Source organism: Mesoplodon mirus (genome assembly GCF_964341445.2).
Source record: "Mesoplodon mirus genome assembly, chromosome: 19".
NCBI classification, from domain to species: domain Eukaryota; kingdom Metazoa; phylum Chordata; class Mammalia; order Artiodactyla; family Ziphiidae; genus Mesoplodon; species Mesoplodon mirus.
Window position 1 is genome coordinate 12,225,695 of NC_138995.1, and position 13,865 is coordinate 12,239,559.

Genomic DNA, 13,865 nt, shown 5'->3' on the forward strand with positions numbered 1-13,865 from the left:
TATATATATATATAAACAGTCTGGAAAAGGCAAAAAAAAAGAAATCTGCGAGTATGATCAGCAAAAGAGAAAGGTAAGAACGACGTTGATGCTTCAGCTTTGTAGGAAGTCAGATGAGTAAAATCCTGAAACCACAAGAACACTCACTATCCAAGGTGCTAAAGCATTTCCCACCATTTGAGAATAATGGAAAATTTACCAATTCATGAAGAGTTACTTGTACAAAGAATCCCTCCTCTTTAATGTTGGGAGTATATTTGAAGAGTCCACAGATGAATCCATGTGGGGTACCCCATGGGCAGGGACACAAAAGGAACCTCAAGTAGCTACAGACATGCGGGGAACCAAGGGCACCACTTAGCCTCAAATACAGCTATATATTTAATGAGACAAAATAAATACCAGGTCATGATAAAAAAAAAGATAATGCTCTTCACTTTGTATTATCTAGGAAATTGCTTGGGGAAATAGCACAAAAGAAAACCAGATAACACAGTTTTTAATTCCAGCTTTGTCAATGTTACCATGTCTGGATTTTTTTGGGGGGGGGTCTGTTTATTTGTTTGTAAAGTAGGAATCATGTATACATTACCTATTTTCTGTGTGAGATGCAAATGAGAGCAAATATGAAACAACTTGTGAACTCTGTACCACTACACATAAATAATATGTAAATATAGGAGAAATCCATTATTTTCATAGAATTGAGAACAAGTCCAAAACCAAGTCACTTTCATTTGTGTTGATTTTTCCTCCTCTGTACTGCAAATGTGTTGGGTTGGCCAAAAAGTTCGTTCGGGTTTTTCCGTAAGAGTTTCAGAAAAATCTGAATGAACTTTTTGGCCAACCCAATACAAGTAGGAATAAAATCAAATGGAATACAGAGATTTTTAAAGGGGTTGGTTGCTCTGGCCAGTTCCTCTTTTCCTGGCAAAAAGAGTTCCCTTGACTAACACCTGGATTTAAACATTTCACTAACGGCAAAATAACTTGTTTGCAGATAATGCTAGATCAACTATGTATAAATACATACATTGAGAAGGACATGGCTGCTTTATGGTATCAAGTGTAACTAAAGTTCTTATAGAAACCATAGTTAGTCTTGTTGGAATAACAAAAGGACAGCAGGACATTAAGAAGATAAGAGAGGTGAGGTAGTTGGCAGCTAAAAATAGATGCTGTTTTGTTTCAAAAAAGCAAAACAAAGGTAAGAACAGAGAAAGACACTGCAGCAGTAACAGCCTAGGGGTTCGGGTGAGGGGCCGACAGTACCTTTACTTTTAGGTTCTGCTAACAATTGGCATGAATTACCTTAGAGTAGAGTTCAAACCATAATAACCTAGCACATTTTACCTCTAAGAGGATTATTGAAGTTTTACTGAAAACCTTACCTGTTCATAGCATGATGGCTATTCTGTCTTTAGAGTCTCAGACCCAGAAATGAGGCCAAAAAAAATTTTTTTTCAAGAAAATCACTTTGATATTAGGCAGGAAGATAAAAAGTCAATTCATATGGCTTTACACTCGTTTGTGATTATCAAAATAAAGTGAAAACAGTTGATTTCTGAGGCAGGCATTCTCTGATACCTTATTCTCCAAGCCTTAGAAGTTAGAACCAGCTATCTGGGTTTGGTTTGGGAGCTTGTATGTGTAACTTCCTGGTGGAAGAACTTAACTTCTGAAGCTCATCTTTCCAACACAGTTTTTGCTCCCTACAGGGCTTGTGAAGGTGCCAGGCTGAGCCGTGACATGGAGGCCAGTCGCTCTGGAGCATCCCAAACTTGCAGTGGGAGTTTGTATGAATGAAAAATAACTGCTTGCTCTTTTAGGCCATTGGAATTTGGGGATTGCTTAGCTTTTCATCTGGTTCTTCAGGGGTCACCACTAAAATCCTTAAAATCTAAATCTTAGTAGAGCCTTGGTTTAGAGAATAAGCAGTAAGGAAAATTATATTACAAACTGGAAAGATGGCAAGCCATATTATGAAATAGCAAATTATTTGGTAGACAATCATGTCTGACAATTTTTGAGACAATTCATGTACCTCATCATATTGTAGCTCTACAGAAAGTAATTGGAAAACAGAATGTTAAAAGCATGAGTTGGTTATTATTGGATGCATTTGACAAAGTGCTTTAAGAGATTAGCTCAGAAAAGAATTTACATTTGTAAGCAGGAAAAAAAGGGAATAGAGAGAGTCCAAAAGTTCTAGGATTTGCAGTCAGAAGAGGCAACAGCCCCTCATACCCAGCTGTGTTTTAAACGCATCTGTATGCTATGATCAGAATAGATACTAGGTGGCTGGTAAGCAAGGAAGGAGGGAGAAAAATCAGGAGCCTGTGGGAGTAATTCTGGAAAGAGATGAGGGTGCTCAGACTGAGGTGTTAATGGAAGAGGTACTGAGAAGGGGTCAGATTCTTGATGTAGTTGGAAAAATAGAGCTAATTGGGTTGCTAATGGATTGCATGTGTGCTGTGAAGGAGAGGAGACAAGCAGGGCAGCAAGGTTTACAGCACTGAAACTGGAAGGATGGGATTTCCATTTGCTAAAATGAGAAGCCTGTTGAAAGAGCAGGTTTGGGGGACTAGGTATTTGTTTGTTTGTTTGTGGAGGATGCATTCAGTTTCTGACCGAAAGGTTAAGATGTCTATTTGCCATCCAAGTAGAAACGTCAAGAAGACAGCTAGAATTGGGGGCAGAAGTTGGGAATTGTCAGTTTACATGTGGTGTTGGAAAGCCTTGAGGTCTCCAAGGAGTGAGTGTACACACGGATGTGGAAGATGCCCATGGACAAAGTCCAGTGGCCCTACACTGTTAGCAGAGAAGATATCAGAGACTGAGTTCAGGTTCCTCACAACCAGATGATATCCCGAGGCAAGCGAGCTTGCCCAAGATTGCACAATGTCTGTGGGCTAAAACACAGAGACTGCCTTTGAAGCCATGACTCCAGGGCTTTTTTACTTCATTCAAAGCACTACATACACACACACACACACATACACACGTGCATACATGTGTATACACACATATGTATATGCATATATTCATGTGCGTGTGTACACATGTATGTGTGTGTACCTAACTGGTTTCTAAGTACCTTAAGAACCAACTTGCCCTGAGTGACCCTGCAACAACAGGCTGCAGCCTCTCAGGTCCTTGATTTCTTTATAAACTCAGTATAGAGGCTAGAATCAATAATACCTAAAAATACCGAATTTTCCTTCCAGGACTAAAGAATAAGATATCTATTTTATATTCCAGCACTCGCTTCAGAGTTCAATACAAAGATAGGATTTGCACCCTTAGCAAATAACACTCTTTGGATCACCATAAACATGTCACGAAGCCTGATTTGGCTCAGCAAATCAGCTACTAATGACCCTGCTTTTCTTGCAGTGTTTTTTCCTGATACCAGGAAAAGTATTCTTCCTAACGTTTCAAGATTCCCCACACTCATGTTTTAAGATGTTTTTGCAAATTGTCCTGTACTAGTTTTAAGATTAGATTTCCATTTCAGTACTCATGTTGCAGTTTAATGAAAACTAAATCCTCTTACAAATCATGTGTCAACAATCCAAATACCACCATGGCTGCATGTAACCAACCCAGAAAGATAAGTAAAGTATATGCTCCTACAACTTAGTCAAACCGCTAACAGCATCTCGCAGATGATACGCTCTAATAGATAGGTACTTAACGTTACTTGGAAGATCTCAATCTTAAATCTTATCTTTTTGCTAACAGACTCCCTCACAATAAAATTGGAAACAGAATTCAGAACTAAAGGAGACATTTTAGTCACTCCTTCTCTTGCTGTTCATAAGAGATGTGTTTTTCTGTGTGCCAGTTCAGTATATGTTTGGTTTAATGTACCTGGATATCAGTGAATCCAAACACAAGTGCATTTTTCATTAGTCAGGACGCTACCTGGAGATGCCCAGGCTTCATTTACAGTTATCCACCCAAGCAGACCAAGGCAGAGTCCATCCAGTTATGCCAGCCGTCCTGTATTTAAATCCCCCTTTATACACTGTTTGCCATGAACACTGCTGTGCTAGACTCAGTGGCCTAGAAATGCACATCCATTACAAGCAAGCTGAAATAAGCAAACCTCACTTGTACCCTGTACAGTAGTTGTTGGTGGTATGTGCCCAATGTATTCACGTCCTAAGAAGAAAATGGGATGTGAACATCCATTTGTCTCAATTCCAGGCTCCATTAAGGTAATTATAAATCAGTGCCCCTGGTGTGAATGGAATACACGATGCTCAAAATGATGCTCATTTGGGGGAAACATTATATTCATTTATAACCACCCCGTCCACATAAAGAAAACATCCTTCCTCTCATTAGTCTGAGAAAAAAAGCTGTCAAACTCTCCCTCAGTTGAACTAGTGGAAACATTTTACTCTAATACACTGTCTTGGTGTTTCCACCTTTAAAGCTTAAATATTTTCCTGTTATATGCATTCATGCACTGCTGGCATCCACATCCTTGTGTGTCTCTTTGTCATATCGGGGTCATGGCAGCTAACCTTTTAAACAATCTACAAAGATACAGCAAGTTTGGAGAAACAAACTGATACAGCAGGTAAACAGGAACTGAGAAGTTCAATTTCTGTGAGCTAGTGAAATCCATGTAATGCTTCATTTCCCTTTTACTATTCTCAATCATTTATTTTACATATCAAACACAGACTGGCTTGCTGCATTTCTCTGGTAGCTGGAAGGAAGTTAATATACAAATTACTCCATTATTTCACTGCCTGCGCCTATGTCTCTAGTGATTGATCCCAGGAGATTCAATTCTGGGAATGTTACTAGACGTGGTCCTAAGAGGAACAATCACCCATGGTCTCATTTTGTGTGTTTGCCTTTTTTCATTTTATAGACAAGCTAATCCACAAAGAAAAACTCCTTCAGAAATGAGTGACCTTTTCCCATGGACCCAGTAATATCCTGCAGCATTTTAAAGACATTAAACCCTTGGCTTCTTTTTATTATGATTTAATCTTATACATATGGAATTAGTACCTCCAATTAATTCTAGTTTCTTAAAGATATTTGGTCATTTTGTTCCCATAATGTCTTCTTCAGTGCAGAGTGTTGAGTAGGGGTTACATAAATATTGAAAGAATGAAGGAATGAGAGAGCAAATGAGTGAACAAATTGTGTCTTTGTTGACTTCTGGGATGTTCTATTTCTCATTTTCTTCAGGGAATACTCTGCTTTATTCACTGGTTTTGTATGTGTGTCTGTCTGTCTGTGTGATTGTGTGCATGCACACACACATATATATGTAAATTATTTCACATTTTTACCTCCTGCTGTAGTCTGTTTCTAATCTGCAAGACTCCGTGCATCTTCTCGTGAGTGGCAGCTTGCCAGCGTCCTCCTCCTCAGCCCCGGTTCCAACCAGCCCCTTCTAGAGTCACTACTCAGCTTCTTCACAGGTTCCAAAAGCAGAGGAAGCCAAGTCCTGGATAACTGGAGATTCAAGTACAGTATGACATGAGCTCTTAGATAAGGAGAATGAAAGCACTGGAAAGAGCAAAAGATGGCTATAAAAATCGTTCCTATACGACTTTTATTGGTATAGCAGTCATCACTATGCTAATACTTTTCCATTGTATAGCCTTTTTATCCCCAAATTATTTTTGTAGACCATCCATTAATTAACACTCACAGTGCTTTGAGTCATATCACTTGATTAATTTTGTGCTACCTTGGAAATTGTCATATAAACTAAGTACTGGAGTTTCACCAGCCATATTTCTGAAGCAATTTGAGCCAAGTCTCAAGTTCTCAATTCCAGAATTTTATCCCTATTAATAGAAGACATGCATCACAAGAGTGGAGTGGGGAGAGGAGACACACTTCTATTCTGCATGTGTCAAAACGGGATTCAGAGTCCTTTAAAGCAATGAAAAAGGACAAAACGCTCAGGTGTGAAAATTTAAAACATTTTTATTCTCAAACAAATACGAAAGGCTCTTTTCCTTAAAATGTAAGGAAAGGAATATAAAGTAAATTTTTAATCTTATTGTTCAGATAACTATTCCATAATAACAACTATACATTAACTTCCAAATGTCTTGCCCGCCCCCTACCATGTAATAACCACATTTAATTAAAGTTGTTGTCATTTATTTTTAAGTAATTTTTTTAAGAAATAGAAACATGAACCCAACAAATAAATAGCCAAATTTGGATGATTCTAATGTGTTTGGGATGTTGACAATCTATTTACATTTTAATAACATATTTCCTCAGTGCAGGTATTAGATACATCTCCACAGAGATGGGGCTAGGACACAGAATTAAGAAGAAAGAAGCGCCCTTGACAATTTGGAGAAAAGGAAAGATAAGCAGAATGGTGTTTAATAGAAACAGATGTGGATGTAATCTCTTTAGGAAGAAAAAAAGCTGTACAAATATAACATAAGACAAGGGGAAATGGCTTTAGACACAAAGAATGTTAAAACCTGGGGAGTTCTGAGAAATACAAGCTCAGAATGACTTCATGACTCAGACTCTCTTCCAATTCACAGCCCAACAACGGGTGTGATATGCGGATAACTTAAAGAAAGACATGGTGTTAAGCGCAAGATGTTATTTATAAGAAAGATTAACACGAGTTTCTGAAGTGGTAATGGAGGGCTGAAAAAAGGAGGATTAATCAGCCTAAAATGTATACATCATATATATAGTCACAGATATATATGCTGGATGGCACTTCTCGAATCTATGACCAGTGACAATTGTTTTCTATTCCAGCAAGAAGGATTTGAGTCAACCTTAAGGAAAACCTATTGACTAAAGGTAGAGCATTAAAATATGTTAATGGGGGCTTCCCTGGTGGCGCAGTGGTTATGCAGGGCACATGGATTCAATACCTGGTCCGGGAAGATCCCACATGCCGCAGAGCAACTAAGCCCGCGTGCCACAACTACTGAAGCCTGTGCGCCTAGAGCCCATGCTCCACAACAAGAGAAGCCACTTCAAGGAGAAGCCTGCGCACCGCAGCGAAGAGTAGCCCCCGCTCGCTGCAACTAGAGAAAGCCCACGCACAGCAATGAAGACCCAATGCAGCCAAAAATAAATAAATAAATGTATAAAATATGTTAATGGAAGTCAAGAATTCTACTAACTCCTTTTTCTTTTAAAAATGACCACCTGTACTTGTGCAATGCTTTGCATAGCTTGGAGTATAAAATAGGTTTAGACTTACAATCCCACCATCAGCTGATAAACGGTTAACAGTTAAGTGCTAAGGAGAATTTTGTGGCAAGTTGGGTAGGAGAAAATGTCTCCCGGTACACATTGAGTCAGAACAGCACTCCCTCACTCTTCAAAGATATTCTCTCTACCTCTGAGAAAATATTTCCATTCCTTGTGTTTTATGTTGTCCTCAATTTTAAGGAATTGAGACTCTGTGACTCCTCCACCTTGCTCCTTAAAGAAAATGAAATGAACAGAGACATTGTCACAGAAAACCTTTACTGGGGAGGACTCAGAGACACAGGTATCCAAATCTGCCTTCCTAAAAACAAAAAATAAAAAGTAGCAATTCTGACTCCTCTAAACCTTGATCCTTCACCCCTACATCTCAAGCTGGAACTTGGACAGAACTCTAAACACACTTCTCAAAGCCACACCACATCATTGATAGTTATTACAAAATACTGTGAACATTATTACAGTGAATCAACTAATCTAAGGCTGTGATTGCTTTAAATAATTCTCCATAAATGTTAAGTAAAATTTCTCCACCAGTAAATTTGTTGTGCATAGTTGTGGCTATAACGTGATACAAAAAAGCAGCATCCTTCAGCTAGTACAGTCACAGGGAGAGTAGCAAAGCAGCACAATGTGGGATACATTCTCCATCTGAATCCACCAGTAAGCTATGCTTTCTGCCTCTTAATGCAAGAAAAGAGTCTTTAGAAGAGAAAGACAGAAGCAGGGCCAAGCCAAACTGAAATGTTTCCTGAGCTAACAAGCAAAGGATCAGCATTTTGTGATGCATATTATAGATCAGCAAAGACATTAGTATAAACAAATTTTTTTAAAATATTTATTTATTTGGCTGCGCCGGGTCTTAGTTGTGGCATGTGAGATCTTCGTTGAGGCATTTGGGATCTTTTAGTTGCAGCATGCGGGATCTTTAGTTGCAGCATTGGAACTCTTAGTTGTGGCATGCATGTGGGGTCTAGTTCCCTGAGCAGGGATTGAACCCGGGCCCCCTGCATTGGGAGCGCAGAGTCTTAACCACTGGAACACCAAGGAGTCCCGACAAATTTTTTTAATCATTCATCAAGTTAACTTTAAGTATATGTAGATTCAGAATAAATTCTCTACACATGATAATTATTACTATGATTAGTATTGTAAGAAGGTTCACAAACTCTAAAGAAATTATTTCAACATCATCATAAAATCTTGTATTAAAAACTTCATCCATGCTTTTTAAAATAGACAGTGGATGTTATCTATGATAAAGTGAGATACGGGTACCCAGGGTGGACCAAACTAGGCAAAGAGCACCTTTTCTAGAATCTGTATTAACAGCGATTCTCTCTCTCATATAATTTTTTTTCTTAAATATTCTGAGTTGCTTTGAGCAGGTCTTCATATTTCCATGGGAGTTTATTTAATTAATGGTATTGTATATCTGCTGTGCCTAGCACTTCCTACCTACGCCTAAGCTAGGCAGGAAAAGCAAAGGGCATTTCAGAGTCTACCCACAAGAGCCTAGATGGAGACACCTCAAACACACACACACACACACCAGTGGTGTGCGTGGATGTAATAATCCAAGTGTAAGGACACTAGTTTTGCCTTGGGGGATAGAAGTAGGAATGGGAAGCGTTCCTTGGGTAAGGCACATTGTAAAACAAAGGCAGGAGGTGGGGCAAGAGGAAACAGAGAGATCAAAGGAGACTTCTGTGACCCCTGTGACCGGAAACAGGAGCTGTGGCACTCGGGGAAGAGGTAACAAGGTTGGTTTTGGACATCCTTAGTTAGTGGCTGGACAAGGAGATACCACCCAAGGGCCTCGTGCTGCCGTTCTCTGATCAACTGTAAGCTCTGAGCTGGGAGCTGAGAGGCGCCTGCAAACAGAGGAGGAGTGCTTGAAGCCATGAGTGTGTCAGCCCAGTGGGTTTGTTATGTCACAAAACGAGACATCACGGCATCATTGCTACCACATAAAGAGATTTTCCTTCATGTTTACACAGTCTAGGGAAATCTAAAAATTTAACGCTTGACTGCATATGTGCAACATCATGCACCTTGGATTAGCCTATTCAAGAAACCATCATTTCCAGTTGCAGCTCTTTTCCACTCCTTCCTCTCTGTTTGCAATAATAATCTCATTCTGAAGCTCACCCCCAGAACAAGAGCTGTGCCCAGCAGACTCGCCTGATTCATATTCTCCACGTAGCTTGTGGGAAAGTGGCAGGAATGATTGAAGCTTATTAAATACCTGTTGTGGTCTTTAGAAATCACCAGGAAAATATCACATCTAGAACTACCACCAAATATTTCAATTTAGTATTTATAAATACAAGCTTCTTATCAAAATGGATTTTCTCTTCCTAGAGAGAGAGTTAAGCCAGGACTCCTAATTCATATTCATCTTTCCTCAAAAATTAGTTGCTCTGAGGGCCTCCCTGGTGGCACAGTGGTTAAGAATCCGCCTGTCACCACAGGGGACACGGGTTTGGGCCCCGGTCTGGGAAGATCCCACATGCCGTGGAGCAACTAAGCCCATGCGCCACAACTACTGAGCCTGCGCTCTAGAGCCCGGGAGCCACAACTACTGAACCCACATGCTGCAGCTACTGAAACCCACGCGCCTAGAGCCCGTGCTCCTCAAAAAGAGAAGCCACCGCGGTAAGAAGCCCGCGCACTGCAACAAAGTGTAGCCCCGGCTCACTGCAACTAGAGAAAGCCCACACGCAGCAACGAAGACCCAACACAGCCAAAAATAAATAAAAGTAAAATAAATGAATTTATTAAAAAAAAATTAGGGCTTCCCTGGTGGTGCAGTGGTTGAGAGTCCGCCTGCCGATGCAGGGGACACGGGTTCGTGCCCTGGCCCGGGAGGATCCCACATGCTGCGGGGCGGCTGGGCCCGTGAGCCATGGACGCTGGGCCTGGGTGTCCGGAGCCTGTGCTCCGCGGCGGGAGAGGCCGCAGCGGTGAGAGGCCCGCGTACTGCAAAAAAAAAAAAAAAATTAGTTGCTCTTAGTAAGCGGTGCTGATCAAGAGGGAAAGGACCTTGGATGTGGGCTAGCTCCTTCCTGCCCTTGCCACCTTCTTGCCCAGGTCAGTGGAGAGCTGAGTGAGTGCCATGTTGCTAGGCAACTCTGAAAAGATTTATGAATCTTCTTAATTAATTAATTAATTAAAGAGCTCTGAAGGGCTCTTGGACAACATGGACGTATCCTGTCCAGCAAGGACAGGGGAAATACTCACAAACAACAGCAAGACACAGTGTGAAAAACAATCACAGAAGGAGCTTGGTGGACACAGTTTACACAGGCAAGATTTCCTGCCATTTTTGACAACATGGATGGAATGTGAGGGCATTATGCGTATGTCAGACAGAAAAAGATAAACACTGTATGATATCACTTAGATGTGGAATTTTAAAAAGCCGACCTTGTTAAAAACAGAGAGTAAGATGGTGGTTTCCAGGAGCTGGGTGGTGGGGGTTAGGGGGTGGGGGGATTTGGGGAGATGTTTGAGGGTACAAACTTGCAACTAGTAGATGAATAAATCCTGGAGATCTAATGCACAGCATAGAGATTAGAGTCAACTATACTGTATTATAAACTTCATAGTTTCTGAGAGACTAGATCTCAATAGTTCTCACCACAAAAAAAGAAATGGTAATTATGTGATGTGATAGGGATGTTGCAGTGCATGGGCTTCTCACTGTGGTGACTTCTCTTGTGGAGCACGGGCTCTAGGTACGCAGGCTTCAGTAGTTGTGGCACACAGGCTCAACAGTCGTGGCTCGTGGGCTCTAGAGTGCAGGCTCAGTAGTTGTGGTGCATGGGCTTAGTTGCTCCGCAGCATGTGGGATCTTCCCAGACCAGGGCTCGAACCCATGTCTCCTGCGTTGGCAGGCGGATTCTTAACCACTGTGCCACCAGGGAAGTCCCTGACATCCTCTTTAAATCAAACCACTCTGGATTGCATTCAGCACACAGAAGAAGCATAGCTCTCAAACTCTTCAAAGAATTACTTATGAAAAAACTAACCAAAGTTCAACTTGGTTAAAATGAGTGCAACCCCCAAGGAAGCTGAGCAGCAGCACGACAGTCACTGTCCTCCCTTCCTTTCACAAGAAGGTCATCATGTTATTTCAGAGATTCTAGAATCGAATGCCCCCCAAGAGCCCCAAGAGGGCATGAGGGAATTTTGCGTGACACACAAGGTGAGGATCCCCCACATAACTAGAGCCCTGACACAACATTCCGTTGGCACATCTCAGTGTACTGGGCCACCCTTGCTGCTCATTTCTACAAGGCTAAAGCCGGCAACCTCTTTCTGAGAGTTCTGCCGGTCCATGCCACCACCTCAAAAAATATAATAAGAAAAAAAAAGAAAGCCCTTTCTTATGAGAGGTATGCCAAGGACTAAGGAAAAGATGATCAAGCAGATGCTGCTTCACTATAAAGGGTCAATTCAATGATGGGCAAGGCTGCTTTTCCTTCTAACTGGAGGCAACTTGCAAGTCACATTTTTAAATGTATGCATTTCCTTAGACTTTATGTATTCATTCCAGAAAATCCACTTTTCTTCCAAGCGCATAAGACTCATAGCTCTTAGCAATAAATTTAGCATTTACCATGCAGAAGACTAAGCCGGGAAGTCAACAGAGGGGAGAGATTCCGACTGAACTTTTCTGGCTCACACAAAAGTGAAAGAATTTTTATATATATTCATATTCATATCACACATATAATTTCCATTTAGCTTTTCTAGATAAGAATTAAAGGAATAAACAGGTACAAAGTCTAGCAGTCAGTTCACAAGCATTTACTGCTACCTGCTCTGTACCATTCACTGTGCTAGAGACAGATGTTGAGGGGCTTGCCTTGAAGAACCATAGACTGGGCAACGCACACACAACTAACACACTTTCAACTATTCAGTATATATAAATTCGGTATATATAGATTCCAGCCCCTACGTGATAGACCCTCTGTCAGACTCTGAGGGTTCAAAGAACGACAAGAGAAAGATTCTGACATTAACATGGTCCAAAAAGAATAAGCCAGAATTGGAAAGGGGACATTGGGCGAGACATTGATACCATTTCTATGATTGTCCAAATTTTTTAATTAATTAATTAATTTAAAATAAAAATAAAATGTTTGTATAGCATGTTTCTTGGTTGATGGTCTGAGACTTGATAATCATGAAATACCATACAGATTCTATGCTAAGATGTTTTAAAAAGAAAAAAAGAATGTCATCATTTCTCAGCCTTATTTGTACTCTCATTAATGCACTCTGGCATTTATAATGGCAATTTGTAAATAATCTTCTAAACATCTAATGATCCAACCTTCTTTTAGTGTCTTAATTTTCACCGTTCATAGCTGTGTTCTTTAATATTGCAGCCGTATGTTGCTATTTAAATTCAAATTTATATTAATTAAAAGTGAAAAATAAAATTCACTTCTTCAGTCATACTATTCTCATTTTAAATATTCAGTAGCCACTGTATTATAGAATATTTCCATCATTGTAGAAAGTTCTATTGGACAGAACTAGTTTATTGATTTCTAACATAAGAAAATAGTCTTCCAACTCAAATCATATTGTTTGCCAAGCAAGTTTCCATAGCATTTCATTTGTTTATTTTTTATTAATAAGTTAACTTTTTTCACTCCAGTGGATGACCTCAATGCTATTCATCTTATTATTATTAAAATAGTAATTGATTAATAAATATGTTTCCTATGCTAAGTCTATTCTCTACCCAATGTCATCGCCATTTGAAGACATCATATTAAAAGTAACAATTTTGTATAAAAAAATAAATTAAATAAAATTCAAAAATTCAAAAAAAAAAGGGCTTGCTTTTTTGTCCACCTGTTCTCCACTCAGCCAAATGTCTTGAAAGAGTCTTATCTCCATATCCTCTTTTGTCCCCATTCCCCATTCATTATTCAACCAACAATCAGGTTTTCAGCACAACACTGAAAAAATAATAATAATAAAAAAATTTTTTTATAAATAAAAGTAACAATTTTATGTCCATTAACAGATGAATGGATAAAGAAGATGTGATATATAGAGATACACACACACACACACACACACACACACACAATGTAATACTACTCAGCCGTAAAAAAGAATAACATTTTGCCATTTGCAGCAACATGGATGGACTTGGAGGGCATTACGCTAAGTGAAATAAGTCAGACAGAGAAAGATAAATACTGTATGGTATCACTTATATGTGGAATCTAAAAAATACAACAAACTAGTGAATATAACAAAAAAGAAGACTCTCAGAGATACAGAGAACAAACTAGTGGTTACCAGTGGGGAGAGGGAAGTGGGGAGGCACAATATAGGGGTAATGGATTAAGAGGTACAAGCTATTAGGTATAAAATAAGCTACAGGGATATATTGTACAATACAGGGAATGTAGCAAATATTTTATAATAACTATAAATGGAGTATAACCTTTAAAAATTGTGAATCACTCTATTGTACACCTGTTACTTATAATATTACACATCAACTATATTTCAATTTTTTAAAAGTAACACTTTAAAATTTTTAACATCAAATTTGAAAATACCATTAAAAATTAAAAATCGAGGACTTC

At 39.5% G+C, this 13,865-nt stretch overlaps 1 long non-coding RNA gene across 3 annotated transcripts in view; it reads right to left on the minus strand.

Annotated features, from left to right (window-relative positions):
• LOC309795600 overlaps positions 1-13,865 on the minus strand; it is a 97,053-nt gene that overhangs the window by 21,612 nt on the left and 61,576 nt on the right. For all 3 annotated transcript variants that reach the window (XR_014292282.1, XR_014292283.1, XR_014292284.1), the window contains one exon: positions 5,322-5,487. This is a non-coding gene — a long non-coding RNA (uncharacterized lncRNA). The remainder of the gene's footprint in view (positions 1-5,321; positions 5,488-13,865) is intronic.